The sequence below is a fragment of the Aquarana catesbeiana genome, linkage group LG02 (genome assembly GCF_042186555.1).
Source record: "Aquarana catesbeiana isolate 2022-GZ linkage group LG02, ASM4218655v1, whole genome shotgun sequence".
NCBI lineage: Eukaryota > Metazoa > Chordata > Amphibia > Anura > Ranidae > Aquarana > Aquarana catesbeiana.
The window spans coordinates 175,866,404-175,892,826 of NC_133325.1; the positions used below are offsets into that span (position 1 = coordinate 175,866,404).

Here is a 26,423-nt window from a genome sequence, read left to right on the forward strand (position 1 = left end):
CAGCCATTAATGTCTAAACCACTGGCAACAAATGTGGGTACACCCTTAAGTGAAAATGCCCAAATTGGGCCCAAAATGTCAATATTTTTTGTGGCCACCATTATTTTCCAGCACTGCCTTAACCCTTTTGGGCATGGAGTTTATCAGAGCTTCACAGGTTGCCACTGGAGTCCTCTTCCACTCCTCCATGATGACATCACAGAGCTGGTGGATGTTAGAGACCTTGCACTCCTCCACCTTCCATTTGAGGATGCCCCACAGATGCTTAATAGGGTTTAGGTCTGGAGACATGCTTGGCCAGTCCATCACCTTTGTGGAAAAAAGAAAAGAAAAAAAACGCGTCTTAAAGTGATAAATAATAGCTGCCAGCACAACAGAAATCTGTGAATATGTGAACAAATGGGAAAGTGGTAAAGTGCAGCGCTAAAAGTGAAGGTGAAAGTGAGATTCCCCTGACGGGATCAAACTAGTAACAAGCCATTACTGATGTGCATAAATCATGATAAAATACATACAATATTACGCGAATATACAAACAACAATAATGATGATGTTTACATAAACCAACAGTGCATATATATTAGAATGAAAGTCCCTAAAGTGACTCCAATATATAAAGTGACTTGCGAGATAAATCTGTGAACTAGTTGCCTGTGGATAATCCACCACCAAAAGGAAAGAGGCTTACCAGACAAGTTGAACCCAACTAGGCATACGCCTGATGAGTCAACAAAGCTTGTGGTATAACATACCCAGGGAAGAAAATCAGCATACATGGTTTCCGATGTAGACCAATCAGGCAGGGGTCCGTCAGAATGTATAACATCAATGGGTATCCACTAAGGGAACAGTGACCAAAGTTCAAGAACGGATCCTCCCAGTATTATATATGCTAAAAGGAAAAAAATTGGGCCACATAGTATGATTCCACTTTCATAAAAGGCATTTTATTGAAATAAGTAAAATGGTCACTCACATTTGAGAAGGCATTAAAAGGCATGTAAGTAAAATCAAATATTGCATCAGCAGAGCCCGTCCCAACCGGTTTCATCTCAATAAGACACCACCCCAGATGATGTCTTATTGAGACAAAACCGGTCGTGACTGGCTCTGCTGATGCCACTGCAATATTTGATTTTACCTACATGCCTTTTAATGCCTTCTCAAATGTTAGTGACCATTTTACTTATTTCAATAAAATGTCTTTTATGTAAATAGAATCACACTATTTGGCCCGATTTTTTTCCTTTTACCATATACAGTGGGGACGGAAAGTATTCAGACCCCCTTAAATTTTTCACTCTTTGTTATATTGCAGCCATTTGATAAAATCATTTAAGTTCATTTTTTTCCTCATTAATGTACACACAGCACCCCATATTGACAGAAAAACACAGAATTGTTGACATTTTTGCAAATTTATTTAAAAAGAAAAACTAAAATATCACATGGTCCTAAGTATTCAGACCCTTTGCTGTGACACTCATATATTTAACTCAGGTGCTGTCCATTTCTTCTGATCATCCTTGAGATGGTTCTACACCTTCATTTGAGTCCAGCTGTGTTTGATTATACTGATTGGACTTGATTAGGAAAGCCACACACCTGTCTATATAAGACTTACAGCTCACAGTGCATGTCAGAGCAAATGAGAATCATGAGGTCAAAGGAACTGTCTGAAGAGCTCAGAGACAGAATTGTGGCAAGGCACAGATCTGGCCAAGGTTACAACAAAAATGTCTGCTGCACTTAAGGTTCCTAAGAGCACAGTGGCCTCCATAATCCTTAAATGGAAGACATTTGGGATGACTAGAACCCTTCCTAGAGCTGGCCGTCTGGCCAAACTGAGCTATCGGGGGAGAAGAGCCTTGGTGAGAGAGGTAAAGAAGAACCCAAAGATCACTGTGTCTGAGCTCCAGAGATGCAGTCAGGAGATGGGAGAAAGTTGTAGAAAGTCAACCATCACTGCAGCCCTCCACCAGTCAGGGCTTTATGGCAGAGTGGCCCGATAGAAGCCTCTCCTCAGTGCAAGACACATGAAAGTCTGCATGGAGTTTGCTTAAAAAAACACCTTAAGTACTCCATGATGGTGAGAAATAAGATTCTTTGGTCTGATGAGACCAAGATAGAACTTTTTGGCCTTAATTCTAAGTGGTATGTGTGGAGAAAACCAGGCACTGCTCATCACCTGTCCAATACAGTCCCAACAGTGAAGCATGGTGGTGGCATCATCATGCTGTGGGGGTGTTTTTCAGTTGCAGGGACAGGACGACTGGTTGCAATCGAGGGAAAGATGAATGTGGCCAAGTACAGGGATATCCTGGACGAAAACCTTCTCCAGAGTGCTCAGGACCTCAGACTGGGTCGAAGGTTTACCTTCCAACAAGACAATGACCCTAAGCACACAGCTTAAATAACAAAGGAGTGGCTTCACAACAACTCCATGACTGTTCTTGAATGGCCCAGCCAGAGCCCTGACTTAAACCCAATTGAGCATCTCTGGAGGGACCTAAAAATGGCTGTCCACCAATGTTTACCATCCAACCTGACAGAACTGGAGAGGATCTGCAAGGAAGAATGGCAGAGGATCCCCAAATCCAGGTGTGAAAAACTTGCATCTTTCCCAAAAAGACTCATGGCTGTATTAGATCAAAAGGGTGCTTCTATTAAATACTGAGCAAAGGGTCTGAATACTTAGGACCATGTGACATTTCAGTTTTTCTTTTTTTAATAAATCTGCAAAAATGTCAACAATTCTGTGTTTTTCTGTCAATATGGGGTGCTGTGTGTACATTAATAAGGAAAAAATTGAACTTAAATGATTTTAGCAAATGGCTGCAATATAACAAAGAGTGAAAAATATGAGGGGGTCTGAATACTTTCCGTCCCCTCTGTATAATACTGGGAGGATCCGTTCTTGATCTTTGGTCACTGTTCGCTTGGTGGATACCAATTGATGTTATACATTGTGACGGACCCCTGCCTGATTGGTCTACATCGGAAACCGTGTATGCTGATTTTCTTCCCTGGGTGTGTTACACCACAAGCTTTGTTGACTCATCAGGCGTATGCCTAGTTGGGTTCAACTTGTCTGGTAAGCCTCTTTCTTTTTGGTGGTGGATTATCAACAGACAACTAGTTACTAGTCACTTTATATATTGCAGTCACTTTAGGAACTTTCATTCTAATATATATATGCACTGATTGTGTTGCTAGAAGTTACTGCACACCATTACCGCTCACTGATTGGGTTGCTAGAAGTTACTGCACATCATCACTACTCACCCATTGGTTGCTAGAAGTTACTGCACACCGATTCCTGTAACTCATTCACAGTGTCCCCCTCTGTAAGCTGCTCCAGTCCAGCTGCTGCTTTATCAATCCACCCCCCTCCGCTGCTGACAGAAGGGTGAAGGAGAACAATCACAGCCCACTGTGTCTTTCATCTTAGCTCTGCTGACCGGAGAAATGGTGGGGGCGAGCAGGGGGGAACAATGACCATGGCTGGAAAAGGGGCGGGGAGAGCGGGGGGAACACTGACCGTGACCGGAGAAGGCGCGGGGTGAGCAGGGGGAACACGGACCGTAACCGGAGAAGGGGCGGGCGAGCGGGGGGAACACTGACTGTGACCGGAGAAGGGGCAGGGCGAGCACTGAGCCGCTCTTCCTGTAACAGCCACTGGTGACTGACGTAGGGAGAAGCAGGATGAGTGGGCTCCGACACATACAGCCCACAGCTTGCCTCTCCCCTGTCACACTCAACCCGCAAGGAAAGCAAGTGGGGAATCGGCTGCACCTGCAGCCGATTCCCCACTTGCAGGTAGCGTGGGCTCAAGGAGCAGTTGCTTTTGGGGCCCCCAACAATGATTGGGCCCTGGGCAACTGCCCTTTTGCCCCGCATTAAACATGGCCATGCATATTGTGCAGACAGCTTGATCCTGGAGAAATCTTCACTGCAGGGATGACTGTCCTCTTCCTATCGCTAAACCTTTGGTGTTGCGATGGTTAACCACTTTTGCAGAATAGCAATACAAATGGTCCAACAGGGTCATGCCCTATCCCTCCTCCTCTTCCACTGAAAAAAATGAAGGCCCATTGAACCGCCTTTAGGGAAAGGGAGCCTTGACTGCTGAAGCATGGCATCACTGTGGGTGTGAACCTAAAAGGGAAGTTAAGTAGCTCCCTTAGGATTGGCTAAAAGACCTGAGTTGACTGTGTGGAGCCTGAACTCTAGGAAAAGGCTATGCTGAGGCACATCCAACTGCTCTGAGGAGATTCAGCTGTCGATTACACTGTCTGTAACATGATCTGTGAATGAGGGAGAGAATCCTATAGCTGACGAAACTTCTCACCCGATAATACTAACCTTGGCTACCCTCCTCATTCATTTCTTTGTAGCCCTCAGGGATTGCCTGGTGCTTCAAGGTATGGGGAGTATTTGATCTCCTACTTCCTCCCAGGGTGCATTGCTCAGGCTCAGGCCTGAGCGGCTGATCAACAGGCCTAAATGCCATCAAATGAGGAAGGTAGGAAATCCTTAACCCTATTTTAAGCTTTGGCACCATCCAATAGAGAGCTTACACAGGGTTTGGCTTTCCAGTTTCAACAGAGGAATGAAGCAGGGGAGTGCAAGTATCATCAGTGGATGGGAGGCTTGGTCTTTCGAAAGACTCTGTCAATTGTCCAGGATAGGCAAAGCGACTGCAATTTCTGGTCGACATGCACATTTGGCCATGCTTGTTTTTCTTTCTTTCTTTTTTATTATTATTGCATTAAATGTAGAAATTTGTACCACAGCCCCTATAAAATGCTCTCACTTCCTGCTGAGCAGGAGGGCACTGTTTTCAATGTACAGACAATTTTGAGAAACAGCAAAGCACAGTGTATTGCGAAAAATATAATGTTTGTTTTAATTCATTAACACATATTGATTTTTTTTTTTTATGTGTAACCTTTTTATGTGTTAGCAGTAAGAAATATACTTTCCCTTTTACCTATTAGTGTGTTTGGTGCCATGCCAATGAAAGACCTGTAAACCAGGATAGTTAATGTTTTGCAGGCTGAATCCGGGACATGAAAAAGATGAATATATGTGAAGGTTTGTTTAATTGGACGTCTATCTATTAGGAGTTGACATAAAGCAAGGTAAGGCTTACATTGCTTAGCAATCAGTGACTAACATGATACTCTGTATTTTTTTTCATGGAGTTAATGCTACTGTTCATAATGAAAATACTACAGCATCCTATGCGAGTTTCCATTTTCTAGACAAAAGGCTATTAACCTATGCGTATAAACTTGTTTTCTAATTTGGGATAAGAAGTGGTACTTTTTAGGTGGTAGAGCAGGGCTTAAAGCGGCATTAAACCCAAGACCAAAAATGTAATTGCAGCTTACTAATCATCAGATGGAGTGGCTGTATTCATTTTCTGTTTTTCAACTTATTCCTTTTGCTTTCCTCTCGTGATCTGGCCAGTAGCACACCTCCTGCCTGCACTCTGGATGAAGAAACACAGGGGCACATTTGGACAGCAGTATTGTAAGTCGGAGTGGGGAGGGGGCGGGGGGTGTTAGATGGACTATCAGATTTTAATACACTAACAAATTGAAGCCAAACTCCAGCTAATATATTATAATCAGTTACAGCTAAATAATTTTTCCTTATGGCATAAAGGTTATACATAAATAAAAGCTGATCATTTTACACACCCATATCAGTGTTAAATTGTTTCTTATCCCTGTAACTGCAAGAGAGCTTGTTCTTTAGAAAAGCAAAAGATTTACTAGCCAGATCACCAGATGAAAATAGAAGAAAGAAAGCCTAAAAAAGAAAACAAATGCAGCCATCACATCTAAGAATTGGTAACCTGCAATATAATGTTTGCTTTTGCGTTTAATACTGCTTTAACCTCTTCCAGACTGCCTTCCACACATTTACTGCGGCATGTCGGCCCAGCTGCGGGAAACTACGTACCTGTACGTCGCTTCATACAGTAGCCTCTGATTGGCCAGAGGGGGAGCCAACCAGTTGGTCCAGCGGACACGATGTCCACCGGCCACAGGCGATTGTTCCCCGGAGAGGCAGAACAGTGATCTGCCTATGTAAACAAGGCAGATCGCCATTCTGACAGGGGAGAACATAGAACATAGAACATAGAACATCCCTGTGTTCTCCCAGTCAGAGCAATTCCCTGTACAGTTGGTAAGCACCCCCTAGGGACACACTTAACCCTTTGCTCGCCCCTGGTGTTAACCCCTTCCTTGCCAGTGTCATCAGTACAGTAACAGTGCATATTTTTAGCACTGTATTAGTGTCACTGGTCCCCAAAAATTTGTCAAAAGTGGCAGTTGTCTGATTTTGTCCGCCGCAATGTTGTGGTCCCACTACAAATCGCTGATCGCCGCCATTGCTAGTAAAAATATAAATAAATAAAAATTCCATAAAAATAATAAATAGTTTGTAGATCGCTGTATAAATGTGAATGGCCCCAAAATAGCGCCACAAGTGTCCGATCTGTCCATCATAATGTTGCAGTCACGATAAAAATCCCTGATCGCCGCCATTACTAGTAAAAAAAAAAAAATTAATAAAAATGCCATAAAACTATCCCCTATTTTGTAGACGCTATAACTTTTGCGAAAACCAATCAATATACACTTATTGGGATTTTTTTTACCAAAAATATGTAGCAGAATACATATTGGCCTAAATTGATGAAGAAATACGATTACATTTTTTATTGGATGTGTATTATAGCAGAAAGTAAAAAAATTTGATTTTTTCTTCATACTTACCTGTAAAATAAATTTTTTTGAGTACATCAGGGGACACAGAGCAGCCATATACATTACTACCTAGGTTATGCGCCACCTATAGGTGAATGGACACTGGTAGAATAACCAAAAACAGGAAGTGATCCCCTATATAACCCCTCAGATACAGGAAGTACTCCAGTTTTGTAGCAAGCAATGAACTCCCAAAAAGAGAGGGGAGTGACCTCTTTGTCCTGTGATGTACTCAAATAAATGCATTTTACAGGTGGGTATGAAGAAAAAATCTAATTTTCTTTCTCGTACATCACGGGACACAGAGCAGCCATATACAGTACTACCTGGGACGTCCCAGAGCAATAGCCTTAGGGGGGAGGGAGACACACTGTATGAAAACACCATAAGATTTATACAGCAGCCCGCAAGACACTACAGCCAAAAGCCGAGTCCTCTGCTGCCTTTACATCCACTCGATAAAATGTTGTGAACGTATGTACTGAAGACCAAGTGGTGGCCTTGCAAATCTGCGCCACTGACGCCTGATGGTGAAAAGCCCAGGAGGTTCCAATACCCCTGGTAGAATGAGCACTAACCCCAAAGGGAGGAGCTTTACCTTTCATGCCATAGGCTTGAGTGATTAACTGGCGAATCGAAAGTGAAATGGACACCTTAGAAGCCGCTTGACCCTTCTTGGGGCCTTCCGGGAAAAACAAAAAACGCATTAGAACTTCAACCGCATCACATCCAAAAGGTGCAACTGCTTCTCTTCTGGCAAGCCAGGCTGAGAGAAAAAAAAAAGGTAGAACAATGTCCTGATTTAACCACTTAAGTCCCAGACCATTTGGCTGGCCAAAGACCAGAGCACTTTTTGCAATTCGGCACTGCGTCGCTTTAACTGACAATTGCGCGGTCGTGCGATGTGGCTCCCAAACAAAATTGACGTCCTTTTTTTCCAACAAATAGAGCTTTCTTTGGTGGTATTTGATGGATGACCCCTGCGGTTTTTATTTTTTTGCGCTATAAACAAAAAAAAAGCGACAATTTTGAAAAAAACACATTATATTTTACTTTTTGCTATAATAAATATCACCCAAAAATATATAAAAAAACAATTTTTTTCTCGGTTTAGGCTGATACATATTCTTCTACATATTTTTGGTAAAAAAAATCGCAATAAGCGATTTTTGATCGGTTTGCGCAAAAGTTATAGCATTTACAAAATAGGGGATAGTTTTATGGCATTTTTATTAATAATTTTTTTTTAAATGGCGGTGATCAGCGATTTTATTGTAACTGCGACATTATGGCGGACACATCGGACATTTTTGACACATTTTTGGGACCATTGTCATTTATACAGCAATCAGTGCTATACAAATGCACTGATTCCTGTGTAAATGACACTGGCAGTGAAGGGGTTAACCACTAGGTGGCAGTGTAGGGGTTAAGTCTGTCCTAGGGGTGTGTTAATAACTGTGGGGGGCATGGCTGTGTGTGACATGTCACTGATCACTGCTCCGATGACAGGGAGCAGAGATCAGTGACACTGTCACTAGGCAGAACGGGGAGATGCTTGTTTACATTAGCATCTCCCCGTTCCTTCTCCCCGTGAGGCAATCGCGGGTATCCCCACGGCGATCGAGTCCGCGGGACCCGTGACCCGAATTACGGAGCTTGCCGCCTCATAAAGGGGAACGTACAGGTACGTGATTCTGCCTGTACGAGCCCTTCTGCCGCAGTATATCTGCGTGAGGCGGTCGGCACTTGGTTAAATATAAAGTCTCCCAGAACTCTCACCTCAATGCTATAAATAGCAGGCATTCACCATCTGGGATCTCCACTGGCCTCCCTGGGTAGTAAAAGTGGCAGTGCTCCTCCTAAAGGTGCAGCGGTACGCTCCCAGATCACAGTGGTATGGGGGGGTGCCTCAGTGTGAGATAGGGGACAAAAAGGGAAGAAGCCTCCAATAGTGTAATATGTCAGGGCTAAAAACGTCTTTATTAAAGCATAGTAAAGTGGACTCTTACACAGTGATATTAAAAATAGCACAGGGAACAAATTTGGCGTTGTTCCTCGCCTTCTCACGTTACTTCCGGTTGCGGCTATTGCGGCAACGTAATGCGTAGGGATTGACCGGGATAGCCGCAACCGGAAGTAACGTGAGAAGGCGAGGAACAATGCCAAATTTGTTCCCTGTGCTATTTTTAATATCACTGTGTAAGAGTCCACTTTACTATGCTTTAATAAAAACTTTTTAGCCCTGACATTACACTATTGGAGGCTTCTTCATCTTTTGTCCCCTATCTCACACTGAGGCACCTCCCCATATCACTGTGATCTGGAAGCGTACCGCTGCACCCTTAGGAGGAGCACTGCCACATCTACTACCCAGGGAGGCCAGTGGAGATCCCAGATGGTGAATGCCTGCTTTTTATAGCATTGAGTTGAGAGTTCTGGGAGACTTTATATTTAAGAAGCCACAGCAGGATCATTTATGGATAATCATCTCCATCAATCCTAACAGCCACAGAATTTCATCACTTTGTATTCACCTTAGGAGGCTTTGGACATTTATTGACACTTGTATTATTATTTTATTTAGATTTTTGACATTTTACATTTTTATTTCTTGTTTTTTGTTTTCCCTTCACACACCTTTTTTCACATGAGTTTATATAAGGACACATTTGAAATATACACAACATGATAGAGTTAGATGGTTTAAATACACGTTTTTATTTATTTATTTATATATCCCATTTGTGACGATTTATTTAGAACATTCCATTATAATTTGCGCGAAATCACTTTACTCACCTTGATTGTTTAGTGTTTTGTGATACACTTAAAGATTTTGCTGCACTTGATTTGTACTTTTTATTGGTTTAGTTTACTGCTTTTAAGTAGCGCAAGAGGCTTTTTTACACACTTGCGTTAACATGCCTGTACGTGCCCTTTTGCCGACCTATATCGGTGTGAGCCGGTCGGCAAGCGGTTAAATAAAATTCAGAAACTACCTTGGGCAAAAAGGATGGAACAGGACGTAGCACCACTTTATCATGGTGCAAAATCAAATACGGCTCCTTGCAGGAAAGGGCCGCCAATTCGGAGACCCTTCTAGCCGAAGTAATTGCAAAATGAAAAGCCAACTTTCGTGTCAAAAGAACTAACGGAACTTCGTTGATTGGTTCAAAAGGCTGCTCCTGTAGCACCGACAAAACCATATTCAAATCCCAGGGGCAAAGAGGTGATTTAATGGGAGGAAATAAGTGAGTCACTCCCAGAAGAAAAGCCTGGACCAAGGAATGTGAAGCCAAAGGCTTCTGGAAGTACACTGATAAACCTGAAACCTGCCCTTTAATTGTTGTCAAGGCTAATCTTTTATCTAAGCCTGACTGAAGAAAAGAGAGAATTCTCTCTACCAAATAACTGCGAGGATGCCAACTTCTGGCCTCACACCACGCAGGTTAGCCTTCCAAACCCTATGATAAACCTTACTGGTGACCGCCTTTTGGAATTCACCAACGTATTTACCACTGGTCCTGAGATAATACGATCTCCTAGCACGCTGGCTTCAATAGCCACGCCATCAAATTCAGCAAGCGTAAATTCGGGCAGAATATAGGCCGCTGTGACAGTAGATCGAGCCAGAGCAGAAGCATCCAAGGCTTGCCTACTTCTAATCTCATTACCTCTGGGTACCAGGCCCTCCTGGTCCAGGCTGGAGCTACCAGATTGACTGATGTCATCTCCTCTCAGATCCTGAGCAAAAGATGCGGCAGAAGAGGAATCGGGAGAATATGAGAATACATGAATCAAAGAGAACTGAGTCCAGAGAACTACCAGAGCCTCTATCCCAATTGCAAGTGGATCTCTTGCTCTGGATACAAACTGCTGAATATTGCAGTTGAACCTGGATGCCCGCAGGTCTACATCCGGTGTACCCCATTGCTGGCAAATCTGCATAAACACCTGTGGGTGCAGAGACCATTCTCCTGAATGTATCTGTTGTATAGTCCACCTTCCAGTTCTCTACCCCTGGAATATGGATGGCAGATAGCACTGGCACATGCCTTTCTGCCCAGTATAACACAGGACTGACCTACATGTGGGTCAGACGACTCTTGATGCCACCCTGATGGCATTAACGGTTTGCACACTTACTGGGTGACCCTGTAACTTTGACGTCCAATAATCAGCACAAGGCATATTGCCCGCAGCTCTAGCACATGGATGGGCAATCCCTGTTCCTTTAGAGTCCATTTCCCCTGGACTTTGGAACTTTCTAAGACTGCACCCCAGCTGAAAAGACTTGCATCTGTGGTCACTACCTTCCACGAAAGTGGAAGAAAAGACTTTCCCTGTACCAGATTCTGGTCTACTAACCACCAGGTGAGACTTCCTCAAGCCTTGGGGGTTATGATCATGCAGCAATCCAAAGCCTGCATCTTCCTGCTCTATGCAGACAGAATGTTCTGCTGCAATGCCCTGGAATGGAACTGGGCATACGGAATCGCCTTGAATGAGGAAACCATCCTTCCCAGAAGACTCATACAGAGTCGGATAGACAGACATCTCTTTCGGCTTACCTGCCGAACCTAATCTTTAGGGCCTTGACCCTTCTTGGAGGCAAGAACACTCTTGCCTGGACTGTGTCCATAACAAGGCCTAAGTATTCCAGACTTTGAACCGGTTTTAGGGCCGATTTCTCAGAATTTATGATCCATCTGAGATGTTCAAGGAATTGGACCGTAAAGGTCACGTTCCTTTTCAAAACCTGCAGCAATTGATCCCTGAGTAAGAGATTGTCTAATTAGCCTGCAATCAAGATCCCTCGAGATCTTAGAAGACCCAGTATGGGTGCTAGGATCTTTGTGAAGACCCGGGGTGCGGTTGCGAGCCCAAAGGGCAGAGCCACAAACTGTTGTTCCTCTATGACAAAGCGCAAAAGCCTTTGATGAGGTTGAAAAATCAGCATGTGCAGGTATGCATCCCTGATATCTATGGGTGCCAGAAAATTTCCTTCTTGGAGAGAGGTCACAACGGAGCGGACTGATTCCATCCGAAAGGGCCTCACTGAGAGATAATGGTTCAGTGCTCTTAGATCCAGAATTGGTCTTATGTCGCCATTTGGCTTTGGAACTGTGAACAGATTTGAATAAAACCCTGTTCCCCTTTCGGGAACTGGGACCTCCATGATCACCCCCTGCTGCCTTAAACGGTCTAGTGCTTGGAGAAAAAAGCCCTTTCTTGAAAGGTCCGTGGGAACGCCGGACCTCACAAATCTTTGAGGAGGGTAAGAGTGTAATTCCAGCCTGTACCCTTGAGACACTGTGGAGATGACCCACCTGTCCTGAATTAGCATTCCCCCCACCCGCAGGAGTGGAAGCGTCCCTTCACAGGGAAGGTTTGGTGCCGGTATTAGTGGACTTTTAGACCCATGGCCTCTTTTGACCCTGGCCCTGCTGTTTACCTTTGGCAGCAGATCCCTGCCGTCAGAACTGCCTAGGGCCTGAAAAACCTGAGGAATTAATGCATGGCACCTTAAAAGAGGGCCGTGTAGCTACCTTTTTCACAAAAAGGAGGGAACTCTTTCCTCCAGATATCTTTTGGATGTACTTATCAAGATCATCCCAAAACAAACATTCTCCATGAATAGGAAAACCAGCTAGCATCCTCTTACAAGGGAGCTCTGCTGACCAGCTTTTTAGCCATAAAATTCTGCGCATGTGCACAGACAAAAGAGCCATGCGGGAGATCTGCTGCATGGAGTCTTTAAGGGCATTTATAGCAAAGCAAAGAGCCTGAGGCAGATCTACTCTATCCTGAACAGAATCCTCCGGTCTATTGGGCCGTCTAGCCTGACCCTTCAAGGCTTGACAGACCCCAACTGCTGCTACTGTGGGCTGAATAGCGGAACCTGCCAGAACCAAGGATGCCTTTACCAAGGCTTCCAGCTTCTTATCTGCAGGATCCTTAAACACCTGTGCATTATCCACCGGACAAGTTAAGGTCTTGTTTATAGAGGAAACTGCTTGCATCCACAACCGGTATGCTCCACTTCTTATTAAAGCTTTCCTCCATAGGATCTAACAAAGAAAATCTCCTTGGAGGCACAAACATCCTGTCTGGGTGCTCCCTGTCAGAATATACCACCTGCTTCAAGAGTGGGTGAAAAGGAAACACCTGCGTACCCTGCTGTGGTTTCAAAGAACCAAGGGAGGAACAAGGTGTTTCAGCGACCTCTACTGGAGGTAACTTAAAAGCTGTATGGACCATCTGTATAAGAGAATGGATGAGAAGCTTTTGTGATTGAGAAGCTGATATAATCTGAGCCTCTTCAGGCTCTGAATCACTTGAGATTCCTCTGTTTGGATATCAGCTGCCTGATCGGCCATTACCTCTTCTACCTCATCAACCCAGTCTTGCTCCAATATAGGAGGAATAGGGGGAAGAGGCTCTGTCATGTTTTCTTCCACTCTATATGACAGAAGCGATCATTCCAGCAATGTTGCTTTCTAGACCAGCCAAAGCTGATGATAGATCCTTCTTAGTAATATACTGTGAGGTAGAAGCATTGGTAGACGCAGCGGCTCAGATTGCCCGGTGTCATCCGGCTTTTACGGTGAGGCTATTGCAGAGTTCCGTTTAGCCTCTACAGGGGCCACTGATTGAACACATGTGCCCCTTGCTGCAGCACTCCAACCAGAATGCTTCTTGGAAGACATAGCTTGTTGAAGCAATGGTAACTGGCTTTGTGACAAAATACACAAGTTCCTCAGTACCACAATTCCCCCTTGGAAGAATATTATACAAATGACCTGTTCTTGCAGTCAATGCAACATAACTAGGCTGCCCCTGCCATCAGTCATAGGACTCTGTCACACCAGGATAGGCTGATCCGTGCCCCTCCAGTCTGTCCAAAAAGACTTCTGACTGTAGGGGTTTATTTTTGTTTTTTTTTAAAGCTTCCCACGGCTTGTGCAGCGAACCCATACCCTCTAGAGCGCAAAGCAAGCATAGCAAGGATAGCAAGGAAAACTTTTTTTTTTTTTTCAAAACACATCAGCCTAGATACAACTGTTGCAGGGGAATATATAATAATTGGACCCTAGTTTTTCACAGGGCCACTTACCTTTCCCGCTGGAGGACAATATCCTAAGCCAGAGGTCCAGTCTTCATCCATTGCGGCGAGTTCTGTCACCACAGACCTTCAAGGACTGGGTACCATTTTAGGATGATGGTCCACTCCCTTGGACCTGTACAACACCCTGCAGGAATGCCTTAGCGCTGTGGTGTCCAGGATTCCACTATGCAGGGTCAAGCGCCCGAAGGTCGCATTACAGGCAAAACCTCGTTTTTGGGCTTTTAAGCATAGTAGCTTTTTAAAATGGATCCAATCTGGAAACGCTGTCCCTTGATTCTTAAGAACCTATGCAGGATTACAGCATGAAAGCTCACAGAGAACTCAAAAGTGACCATCCACCATTTTAGACACTGGCGAAAAATGGAGTACTTCCTGTATGTGAGGGGTTATAGAGGGGATCACTTCCTGTTTTTGGTTATTCTACCAGTGTCCATTCACCTATAGGTGGCGCATAACCCAGGTAGTAATGTATATGGCTGCTCTGTGTCCCGTGATGTACGTGAAAGAAATATAGTTTTTGTTTCAAAATTGTCGATCTTCTTTTTGTTTATACAGTAAAACCTTGGATTGCAAGTATAATTCGTTCCAGGAACATGCTTGTAATCCAAAGCACTTGTATATCAAAGCGAATTTCCCCATAATAAATAATGGAAACTTAAATGATTCGTTCCACAACTATTTATTCATAAGTCCTTCAGTTTAAAGTCCATATAAAAAGATTATAGCAATGTGATAGGTTGTGCAACCATAAAGTGTCCATCCACAAATTGCAGCCTCCAAAAGGGGATTAGAAGCAAACTCCAGCAGGAGCTACAGAGTAAAAAAAAAAGAGAGATGCCTCTAAGTGTAGCAATATGGTTACATTTAATGAAGGTACAACATTTAGCAACTCACATGATGATTAAAACAGGCACATCTAAGTATGCATCTGGGGTACAGCTGTCCACATAGACCATCCCCCACACCGCCGACTCTTATCGCTGCCAGTCTGCAATCTGACCGGGAAGACTACCCTACAGTAGAGCGATTTGAACCGCTTGTGGAGCACAGCGTGGAAGGGACAACGTTGATGGCGGTGAGGAGGATGGTCTATGTGGACAGCTTTACATTAACCATGTGAGTTGATAAATGTTGTACCTTCATTAAATGTAACCATATTGCTACACTTAGAGGCGCCTCTCTTCTCCTTTATACTCAGTTGTGACGTGACGCTACTTGTATATCAAGACATCGCTTGTATATCAAGTCAAAACGCTCTCAAAAATAAAAACCGCAGAGGTGATCAGAGGGGGTAAAACCTCCTGGGGCTGAAGTGGTTAAGGCAAAGTGGAAGACCAGATCTGCCCACTTACATTTGGGTGAAGAACAGGCAAAAATAAAAAGACAAGCGGTGAGCTTGGGGGATCATACTGGTCTGTGTATCCCAGTGATAGACAGCTGGTGCTATTGATTTACAGATATTCAGGTTTAATGTATATAATGGTATAGCAAGTAAATATAACCATCAAATAAGTATTTGTTAATGAAAACTACTCATACACTTTACGTGGATGAGAAGGGGTTTAACCACTTCAGCCCCGGAAGGATTTACCCCCTTCCTGACCAGAGCACTTTTTACAATTTGGCACTGCGTCGCTTTAACTGCTAATTGCGCGGTCATGCAATGCTGTACCCAAACGAAATTTGCGTCCTTTTCTTCCCACAAATAGAGCTTTCTTTTGATGGTATTTGATCACCTCTGCCGTTTTTATTTTTTGCGCTATACACGGAAAAAGACCGAAAATTTTGAAAAAAAATGATATTTTCTACTTTTTGTTCTAAAAAAAATCCAATGAACTCAATTTTAGTCATACATTTAGGCCAAAATGTATTCGGCCACATGTCTTTGGTAAAAAAAAATGTCAATAAGTATATATTTATTGGTTTGCGCAAAAGTTATAGCGCCTACAAACTAGGGTACATTTTCTGGAATTTACACAGCCTTTAATTTATGACTGCCTATGTCGTTTCTTGAGGTGCTAAAATGGCAGGGCAGTACAAAACCCCCACAAATTACCCCATTTTGGAAAGTAGACACCCCAAGGAAATTGCTGAGAGGCATGTTGAGCCCATTGAATATTCATTTTTTTTGTCCCAAGTGATTGAATAATGACAAAAAAAAAATTACAAAAAGTTGTCACTAAATGATATATTGCTCACACAGGCCATGGGCATATGTGGAATTGCACCCCAAAATACATTTAGCTGCTTCTCCTGAGTATGGGGATACCACATGTGTGGGACTTTTTGGGAGCCTAGCCGCGTACAGGGCCCCGAAAACCAATCACTGCCTTCAGGATTTCTAAGGGCGTACATTTTTGATTTTACTCCTCACTACCTATCGCAGTTTTGAAGGCCATAAAATGCCCAGATGGCACAAACCCCCCCCCAAATGACCCCATTTTGGAAAGTAGACACCCCAAGCTATTTGCTGAGAGGCATGTTGAGTCCATGGAATATTTTATATTTTGACACAAGTTGCGGGAAAGTGACAATTTTTTTTTTTTTTTTGCACAAAGTTGTCACTAAATGATATATTGCTCACACAGGCCATGGGCATATGTGGAATTGCACCCCAAAATACATTTAGCTGCTTCTCCTGAGTATGGGGAGTATGGGGATACCACATGTGTGGGACTTTTTAGGAGCCTAGTCGCGTACGGGGCCCCGAAAACCAATCACCGCCTTGCAGCTCTCATTTGTTTTTGAAAATGAAGAAAAACAAGAAAAAAAATGTTTTTTTCTTTTTTTAATTTTCAAAACTTTGTGACAAAAAGTGCAGGTCTGCAAAATACTCACTATACCGCTCAGCAAATAGCTTGGGGTGTCTACTTTCCAAAATGGGGTCATTTGGGGGGGTTTGTGCCACCTGGGCATTCCATGGCCTCCGAAACTGTGATAGGCAGTGAAGAGTGAAATCAAAAATTTACGCCCTTAGAAAGCCTGAAGGCGGTGCTTGGTTTTTGGGGTCCTGTGCGCGGCTAGGCTCCCAAAAAGTCCCACACATGTGGTATCCCCATACTCAGGAGAAGCAACAGAATGTATTTTGGGGTGTAATTTCACATATCCCCATGGCATGTTTGAGCAATATATCATTTAGTGACAACTTTGTGCAAAATAAAATAAATAAATTTGTCTCTTTCCCGCAACTTGTGTCACAATATAAAATATTCCACGGACTCGACATGCCTCTCAGCAAATAGCTTGGGGTGTCTACTTTCCAAAATGGGGTCATTTGGGGGGGTTTTGAACTGTCCTGGCATTTTATGCACAACATTTAGAAGCTTATGTCACACATCACCCACTCTTCTAACCACTTGAAGACAAAGCCCTTTCTGACACTTTTTGATTACATGAAAAAAATTTTTTTTTTTGCAAGAAAATTACTTTGAACCCCCAAACATTATATATTTTTTTAAAGCAAATGCCCTACAGATTAAAATGGTGGGTGTTTCATTTTTTTTTTTTCACACAGTATTTGCGCAGCGATTTTTCAAACGCATTTTTTGGGGAAAAAACACACTTTTTTAAATTTTAATGCACTAAAACACACTATATTGCCCAAATGTTTGATGAGATAAAAAAGATGATCTTAGGCCGAGTACATGGATACCAAACATGACATGCTTTAAAATTGCGCACAAACGTGCAGTGGCAACAAAATAAATACATTTTTAAAAGCCTTTAAAAGCCTTTACAGGTTACCACTTTAGATTTACAGAGGAGGTCTACTGCTAAAATTACTGCCCTCGATCTGACCATCGCGGTGATACCTCACATGCATGGTGCAATTGCTGTTTACATTTGACGCCAGACCGACGCTTGCGTTCGCCTTAGCACGAGAGCAGGGGGGACAGGGGTGCTTTTTTTTTTTTTTTTTTTCTATATTATTTTTTTGCTTTTTTATCTTATTTTTAAACTGTTCCTTTCATTTTTTTTTTTTAATCATTTTTATTGTTATCTCAGGGAATGTAAATATCCCCTATAATAGCAATAGGTAGTGACAGGTACTCTTTTTTGAAAAAATTGGGGTCTATTAGACCCTAGATTTCTCCTCTGCCCTCAAAGCATCTGACCACACCAAGATCGGTGTGATAAAATGCTTCCCCAATTTCCCAATGGCGCTATTTACATCCGGCGAAATCTAAGTCATAAAATGCTCGTAGCTTCCGGTTTCTTAGGCCATAGAGATGTTTGGAGCCACTCTGGTCTCTGATCAGCTCTATGGTCAGCTGGCTGAATCACCGGCTGCATTCTCAGGTTCCCTGTTGAGACAGGAGAGCCAGAGAAAAACACGGAAGACGGTGGGGGGGGGGGGCATTCTCTCCAACTGCTTGTAAAAGCAGTCTAGAGGCTAATTAGCCACTAGGATTGCTTTTACATGAAAGCCGACCGCTGGCTGAAAAGAATGATACCAAGATGATACCTAAACCTGCAAGCATCATTCTGGTATAACCACTCAAAGTCGTGAATGGCGTACCTGAAGATAAAAAAATGGTTAACAATAAAGCACAGTAAACGGTAAAGTATAAAAAATTGCATACCTGAAAAGCAAACATGATAAAACATAATAACAATAAAACATTGCAGAATAGAATACAGTAAAAAAGAGCAGAACAATAGAGAGAATAGAGAGAGAGAGAGAGAGAGAGAGAACAATAAAACGACAACTATTATTTTTTATTTTATATTTTTGTTTGTGTTTTTTTTTTTTTTTTTTTTTTTTACACTTTTTTTGTAACTGTAACTTTTATAACTGTAACCGGTTCCAGGTTCGGGTCTCTCAAAATGCGATGGCATCTTGGGAGACCCTGTGAAAGTGTGCCTAGGCTGTGCAATGCTGTACCCTACGCTAATACTCAACTAGTGAATGGTAGCGTTCAAAACATTCACCAATGCAAAAACCAGGATTGTCAGGACAGGAGGGACAATAATAGCGGGTGTCACGCCTATATCCGCGCTTGCTGCAGACACGACATCTTTTTTGGGGGGGTTCGTTGGGTAGGGGTACTCGGGAGGACATAAAGAAAATGCCTCTCATGCAGCCGACTGCATTTGGTTGGGGATGTGAATGGGGGAAGTACTGGCGCTGCAGAAGTGGTGGGTTCCCAATTAGGATTGGCGAATGCATGCGGGAAGGGCACTATGGGCACGACAGGCCTGTGTTTGTCTTCTTCTTGGTGGCAGCGGGACACTACTTGTGCTTGCCACCTCACCAGCTTGAACTGCACTTATGGGACTCGCCACGTCACCAAGTGTTACTGCAGTGCTGGTTTGACTACGACCGAGGTGTACTAGGCCGCTGATGCTTGCCAGTTCACCAAAACGCTACCAAAAAAACTGTTAGCGATCGCAGGGATCAGGCCTGACTCTGCGAACGCTGCAGTTATGCGTTTAGTGTTTTGTAAGTGACAGTGATCGATCGATACTGCACTTGGGTGGGCTGGGCGGAGGGGCAAAACGCAGGTGCTAGCAGGTATCTGGGTTGATCCCGCTAACACTGTGTTTTTGGGAACCCTAAACTGCTGGGGACACTAGTATAGATCTGATCGGATCAGATATTGATCCGTTCTGATGCTATACCACTAAGGGAGGCGTATGCTGCATGCGTGGGTGTTAGCGGTACTGGCGCTAATCGGACGCTGCCTGGGGCGACGCATATCACCGCCGGGCGATCAGGGGGCTAAACCTTTATTCGGTAATAAACGACGGGTGCCCTGACACTATAAAAAATAAACGAACTAACCAGCGTCACCCGCAACGGTTATACGGTGATCAGTGGTGAAAGGGTTAACTAGGGGGCAATCAAGGGATTAAAACATTTATTCGGTAGTATATGGGGGTCCCTGCCGCTATAAAACGCTGACGGCGAACCTAAATATTTACTTCCCTAACTATCGTCACCAGCGACACTAATACAGTGATCAGAAAAATGATCGCTTAGCGACACTGGTGACAGGGGGTGATCAAGGGGTTAAAACTTTATTGGGGGGGTTAGGGGGGTACCCTAGACCTAAAGGGGGCTAACCCTAACTGACCTAACACTGTAACTGTCACAAACTGACACCAATACAGTAATCAGAAAAAAAAAAAAAACCTGCTTGGTGTCAGTTTGTGACAGGGGGGGGGGGATCGGGGTGTTTTGTGTGCCTGGCATGTTCTACTGTGTGTGTGTAGTGTTGTGCACTCACATTACAGTCTTCTCTCCTCGGCGCCGGAACGGAAAATACCGAGCCGCGGAGAGATGACATAATTTCCTCTGCCTCTGTGTACAATACAGAGGCAGGGAAATGATCCCATTGGCTGGGAGCGATCGCGAGGGGGGGCCACGAATGGATGGCCTCCCCCTCACCACTGATCGCTTGGGGAGATTTGCCGACCGCTGCAGGCACCGGGGGGGGGTCCGATCGGACCCCCCACCCGCGGGCAGGCAAGGACGTACCTGTAAGTCCTTTTGCCTGCCCGTGCCGCTCTGAGGACGTATATGTTTGTGTGGCGGTCGGCAACTGGTTAACCTCTCCCATAAGTACTTCATTTACTTTCTCATTCCACATCCTTGCAGATTACTTAAAGCGGAGTTCCACTGTTTTTTGAGTTTATTAAAAGTCAGCAGCTACAAAAAGTATAGCTGCTGACTTTTAATAAACAGACACTCACCTGTCCCATGGTCCAGCGATGCAGCCGTCCGAAGCCTCCGTCCTCCCCCCCTCCTCTTCGTGGTGCCGACATTGTGAGTGTGTGCGCCTGGCTGTAAGAGTTTACGGCTTCACATCCGGGGCGCGCACTGCGATTCACCGGGCCGAGCTGCGCTCCGTCAATGGCCTGGCAATGTTTTGGGACCCGTCACGTGTCCCAGAACATTGCTGGGAGGTAGAGGCCGCCTAGGAATTGCCTAGGCCAGTGATGGCAAACCTTGGCACCCCAGGTGTTTTGGAACTACATTTCCCATGATGCTCATGGACTCTGCTGTGTAGTTGAGCATCATGGGAAATGTAGTTCCAAAACATCTGGGGTGCCAAGGTTTGCCATCACTGGCCTAGGCGTTCAGAAGTCAGAAGGAGGAAATGGGACAGGAAGTCCCACTCCAAACAAGGTATCCAGCTCCCCCCCAAAAAATGACATGCCAATTGTGGCATGTCATGGGGCGAGGAGTACTTAAAGCGGAAGTTCCACCCTCAAAAAAGTTTTTTTAAGTCAGCAGCTACAAACACTGTAGCTGCTGACTTTTTTAATTTGGACACTTACCTGTCCAGTGAGCCTGCGATGTCGGCCCCCCGAGGCCGATCCCTCCATTAGATCGGGTGCAGGCACTGCCATTGTAACTAAGGGAAAACGGCAGTGGAGCCTTCAGGCTTCACAGCCGATTTCCTACTGCGCATGCGTGAGTCACTCGCGCTTTTTGAATGGCCCCATCGTCTTCTGGGACACACAACGGTCCCAGAAGGCAGCGGGACAGAAGGAGGAGGGCTCGCCACAGAATAGGAAATGACACGCTGTGCCATGGCCGAGCTAGAACAGAAGTACACTATGTACTTCAAAAAAGATGAGAAAAAAAAAAGTTATCCAAAAAGGAGGAGAGGAGGGGTGGTCTTTACTTTAAGACCAAGTTGTAAAAGTGGGAGGAACTCCACTTTAAGGCCATTAATGCTCTTTTGAAGTTTATACACAAGGTTATATACAAGGTTTTGTCCTTCCTCAAACCCTGGTGGTTGTTCAGTGTCGAGATCTTCCTTAAAGAGTAGCTCCAGTCTCCCCCCAAAAGTTACAAATAATGTAGCTGCTGACTTTTACTATAAGGACACTTACCTGTCCAGGGATCCAGTGATGTCCGCACCCGAGCCGTTTCTTCAATTGGCTTTGGGTGCAGTCGTCGGCATTTTAGGTAAGGGAAACCGGCAGTGAAGCCTACCGCATGTATGAATGGTTCTGCAGTTTTCTGGGACTTATATGTGTCCTGGAAGGCTGCAGGGGGAAGGAGAAGGGGCCAAACATCCTGGTAGATCACTTTGGTGATCTGATTTGGAAGGGAAAGTGGGTACCTATCAAAACCAGGTACCTGTTCCCCCTTTCCCCCCCAAAAAAATGCCAAATGTGGCAGTGTGGCAGTGGGGGGGGGGGGGGGGGGGATGCAAAAAAGAGGAACTTCCCCTTTAATGTCTCTGTATAGGTAAGCGTTTTTGACATTTAAGTGTTTCACTTGCATATCCCTGCCGGGTGCAATGCTAAGAAGCATTCTGAGGGTGGAGTGCTTTACGACAGGAGTGAATGTTTTATCGTAATCTTCTCCAAATTTCTGGGAGTATCCATTGCCAACTAATTTGGCCTTATATGTGTGGATATTTCCTTCAGCATTGAACTTAATCTTAAAAATCCACTTGTTTTGTATAGTTTTGCAGTTAGGGAAGTTCCGTGAGTGTTCGGGGTTTGTTTTCTTATAGTAATTTTAGCAAAAAAGGGGGAGAAGCTACCTCAGCTTCTCAAAACATGGACTTTGTAGGCATAGCATGAGGGGATTTGTATATAAAAAATTAACACATTTTATTGAAATTTTATTGATCCAATGAAGTCAAAGTTCAATGTAGTTCACAAGATTTCTGCTAGTATATTACTCCATACTCAAACGTCAACGCGTTTCGCAAGATAAACTTGCTTCTTTAGGACTAATTGACTGAGGAAGGAGACACAAAGAAACGAGACTCCCTAGAGGAGGGGAGAAACCCCTTAATATCAGCAACAGGAGCCAGCCAGATAGGTCAGGGTATGCATCTATAGTCATCTTTAAGCAGGGTCAGGAACTGGCGAGGGTGATTCCATACCTTTTGGCTGCAAGGCCTAGTCTGCCTTAAAGGCTACCTTTTGTGGATTTACCACTTAAGCCCCGGACCATTTTGCTGGCAAAAGACCAAAGCGTTTTTTTGCGATTGGGCACTGCGTCGCTTTAACTGACAATTGCGCAGTTGTGCGACGTGGCTCCCAAACAAAATTGACGTCCTTTTTTTCCCACAAATAGAGCTTTCTTTTGGTGGTATTTGATCACCTCTGCGGTTTTTATTTTTTGCGCTATAAACAAAAAAACTGCGACAATTTTGAAAAAAAAAACGCATTATTTTTTACTTTTTGCTATAGTAAATATCCCCAAAAAATATATAAAAATTTTTTTTTTCCTCAGTTTAGGCCAATACATATTCTTCTACATACTTTTGGTAAAAAAAAATCGCAATAAGCGTTTATTGATTGGTTTGCGCAAAAGTTATAGCGTCTACAAAATAGGGGACAGTTTTATGGCATTTTTATTAATAATTTTTTTTACTAGTAATGGTGGCGATCAGGGATTTTTATCGTGACTGCGACATGGCGGACAGATCGGACACTTTTTACGCTATTTTGGGACCATTCACATTTATCAGTGCAGTGTGATCAGTGAAATTATCAGTGCATTGATTACTGTGTAAATGTGACTGGCAGTGAAGGGGTTAACCACTAAGGGGCAGTGAAGGGGTTAAGTGTGTCCTAGGGAATGATTCTAACTGTGAGGGGGCATGGCTATGTGTGACACGACACTGATCACCGCTCCCGATTACAGGGAGCGGTGATCAGTGTCCTATCACTAGGCAGAACGGGGAAATGCTTGTTTACATCAGGGACCAACGATCACACTCACAGAGGTCGCGGCGGGTGCCACCGGCGGCGCGCCCGCAAACCGCTTCTTAAAGGGCAACGTACAGGTACTTTAATCTGCTTGTACGTGCCCTTCTGCCGACGTATATCGGCGTGAGTCGGTCGGCAAGCGGGTACGTTTTTGATGGGAGCCAGTTTAAAGATCAGCCACTGGGGTCTTTTGGTGTTACTCTAATACATACAGAATATAACAGGCAGGCAGAAGATGAAGAAGAGAAGAAGATGAAGAGAAGAGCAGAAGCCTCCCTCCATGCCATGGATGCGGAGCGGCCCAAGGAGAAGAAGGGAAGAAGACGCCGTGGAGGAGATGCTGGACAAGAACACCGGAGGAAGAACCAGAAGAAGAAGAAGAAGAAGATGAAGGAAGATAGAAGAAAGAAGAAGCATTTAAATAGAGGAATTGTCAAAAACTGTCTCTTGTCATTTTTAACATTTTTGACAGTTTTTTAGTGAAATGGTAGGGGTACTTTTGTACCCCCTTACCATTTCACACAGGGGGGAGGGCCGGGATCTGGGGGTCCCCTTGTTAAAGGGGGCTTCCAGATTCCGATAAGCCCCCCTCCCGCAGACCCCCACAACCATCGGCCAGGGTTATGGGGATGAGGCCCTTGTCCTCATTAACATGGGGACAAGGTGTTTTGGGGGGCTACCCCAAAGCACCCTCCCAATGTTGAGGGCATGTGGCCTGGTACGGTTCAAGAGGGGGGGGCGCTCTCTCGTCCCCCCCTCTTTTCCTGCGGCCTGCCTGGTTGCGTGCTTGGATAAGGGTCTGGTATGGATTTTTGGGGGGACCCCACGCCGTTTTTTTTTTAAATTTTGGCCGGGGTTCCCCTTAATATCCATACCATACCAGACCTGAAGGGCCTGGTATGGAATTTAGGGGGACCCCCACGTCATTTTTTTTTTTTTTTAATTTTGGTTCGGGGTTTCCCTGTGGGGAATTCCCATGCTGTTTTTATCAATGAACTTCTATGTGTATTGTCGGACCGACAATGCATTAATAGCCGCGAGTAGGTTTAAATGACTTTTTTTCCTTTGAAATGTAATTTTGCTGTCAGACTGTTCTAAACACGGGAAACATGCGCCCCTTTACAGGCATACTATAGACACCCCCAGGTACGAAATTTAAAGGGATATTATACTTTTATTGTTTCACTTTAAGCATTATCAAAATCACTGCTGCCGAAAATATGGCCGTTTTTAAAACTTTTTTTTGCATTGATCCATGTCCCCTGGGGCAGGACCCAGGTCCCCAAACACTTTTTATGACAATACCATGCATATAAGCCTTTAAAATTAGCACTTTTGATTTCTCCCATAGACTTTTAAAGGGTGTTCCGCGGCATTCAAATTTGCCGCGAACACCCCAAATTGTTCGCTGTTCGGCGAACTTGCGAACAGCCAATGTTCGAGTCGAACACTCGAAGCTCATCCCTAGTTAGGAACCAGCCAATGAGGAAAAATCTGCAGCTCTGGATTACCAGTCCTGTAAAATGGTAAAGGAATAGACTAGGTGTGGCTCTGCAGGCAGCATCTTTTTTTCTTTTGGTGGGTAGGTGGACATCGGGCATTGTGATTCTCATGGATCTACATCACTGGACAGCATGATTAAAAATTCATATCACGCTCTAAGGGACTGGTAGCACCTCACACCGTTTTTCTATGTGTGTGTTTTTGGTGGAGTCCACCTTAAGATTTAAACCAGACCTGAAGGACCATGGTATGAGTTATGGGGAACCCCTATTAAACTATTGAATGCCTCCTATGTTTACTGACTGGAGATTCTCTTCATATTTACCAGGCCTTTTTTCTAGATGAGGGTTTGCTATAGATGTAAGTAGGGGACCCTACTATACCCATACAAAAAAAATGTGGGGGTTCCCCCATAATTCAGGCCAGGCCCCCTAACATCTGGTATGAATTTTAAGTGGGACCCCACCAAAACAAAGTGTAAGGTCCACCACCAATTATATACCAAGCCCTTCTGGTTATTGGAATATGGAAAAAAAAAAAAGGTCCCACCAAGTACAGACTATCATACCTCCATGACACCACTTGCCAAATAACAAATTTAAGAGAGGGGTGGGGATAGTGGTGTCATCATTGGCCAGATATGGCCATATTTAGGCATTGATGTAACCTATCTGATTCCCACTCATTTGCTTACCTGGCCAGGGATACCTAGCCAAGTAAGTGAATGAGTCGGGTGATGTCAGTGATTGGTAAGGATGCGGCAAGTGCGAGCACCCCACTCATTTTCTTACCTGGCCATGGATACCTAGCCATGTAAGTGAATGAACCGGGTGACATCATTGATTGGTAAGGAATGCGGCAGGTGCAAACACCTGCCGTTTCCTTAGCAACCCTTGACAGTCGAAAGCTGTCACATTCATCCAAGCCGAACACTCTAAACCAAGCTGAACAGCCAGTGTCCAGTCCGAACACAAAGCTCTTCCCTACTAAGAAACTTTGCATGGAACTAAACTGTGATTCTGGGTTGACAGCTCCAACAGCCCAGGCAATAAAAAGGCAGATGTTTAAAAGGTTATTTTTGCAAGTTGATTAATATGACTGGATATAATAAAGTAGCTAATGGGGTTATCTCTGAAAAAATAGGCACAGAGAGGAGAAAAAGAAAAATGATATGCTCAACACCTTTAAATTGTCATTTAATTTAGATTTTAATACTAATGAATCTATGCTCTGATTTCCTAATTCTAAATACAGCAATGCTATTATCAGTTCATGAATTATGGTTACAGTTAGTATACCAGGGTGAGTCTGACATT

At 44.1% G+C, this 26,423-nt stretch overlaps 1 protein-coding gene across 1 annotated transcript in view; it reads left to right on the forward strand.

Annotated features, from left to right (window-relative positions):
• The first annotated feature begins 4,990 nt into the window (after positions 1-4,990).
• Positions 4,991-26,423, forward strand: part of LOC141127426 (retinol dehydrogenase 16-like) — a 38,776-nt gene continuing 17,343 nt past the window's right edge. Inside the window, exon 1 of the mRNA XM_073613846.1 lies at positions 4,991-5,144. The gene's annotated coding sequence lies outside the window, so the exon portion shown is untranslated. The remainder of the gene's footprint in view (positions 5,145-26,423) is intronic.